The sequence below is a fragment of the Penaeus monodon genome, chromosome 33 (assembly GCF_015228065.2).
Source record: "Penaeus monodon isolate SGIC_2016 chromosome 33, NSTDA_Pmon_1, whole genome shotgun sequence".
Lineage (NCBI taxonomy): Eukaryota > Metazoa > Arthropoda > Malacostraca > Decapoda > Penaeidae > Penaeus > Penaeus monodon.
The window spans coordinates 15,869,193-15,869,996 of NC_051418.1; the positions used below are offsets into that span (position 1 = coordinate 15,869,193).

The 804-nt window shown below is 43.5% G+C and overlaps 1 protein-coding gene across 1 annotated transcript in view; it reads left to right on the top strand.

The window, feature by feature from the left end:
- LOC119594089 (telomerase reverse transcriptase-like) overlaps positions 1-804 on the top strand; it is a 15,290-nt gene that overhangs the window by 554 nt on the left and 13,932 nt on the right. The gene's annotated exons all lie outside the window — the stretch shown is intronic.

The window sequence follows — 804 nt, forward strand, 5'->3', positions numbered from 1 at the left end:
TGAGTGTTCTGGAAGCCTTTTGGGCGTTGTCTGTCCGATGCATGCTAAAGTTTTCCCAAAACAATTACCTTTTATCCTCTATTTCTCGAATTAAATACCTAAATGCCACATAAAAGTTACGTGTCCGGTTTTTAACATTTTAGGATAGTATCCCTTGCAATCAATTTTCTTTGGTGCCAAGATAGCAGGTGCTCTTGAAGTCTTAATAGGATCTGGCTAACAGCAGTGCCTTCACATACTCTGAAACCGAAACCATTTCTTAATATAGGACAGAACAATAGGAAAAGGACTTCTGCCTCGTCTATACCGAGGACAAAGGACGGGAAATAAACAAAACTTGGTGTGTCCAACCCCCCCCCCCCCCCCAAACACAGCCGCCCGGGAAGTCCAGCTCAACACGAAACGGACGCGTCTAGAACATTCGACGCAGGTTTAACTTTTTGTTCCTTTGCCGAGGATACTAAAGGAAGGGGAACTAACAAGTGCCATCTACCTAATCGTTGTTCTAGTTCAAACCTTAAAAACCATAATTTCACATCCATTAAACCTTTAAATTTACCCCTTATCAGTGCAATGAATGTATTATCACTTTAATTGCAAGGGCGCAGTTGAGGCGGTGATATAATTACAACGTATGTATTATCAGCACAGTTTGAGGCGGTGATATAATAACGCAAGTCATAACACCGGCCTCAAACCAACATCTAATCACGCTGAAAAACACCCGACAACTTAGCCTTCACCCAACGCACATGGCGCGTCTCGAATGTTCGACTGGCACCCTTGCGCCAGTGTGTCACAGAC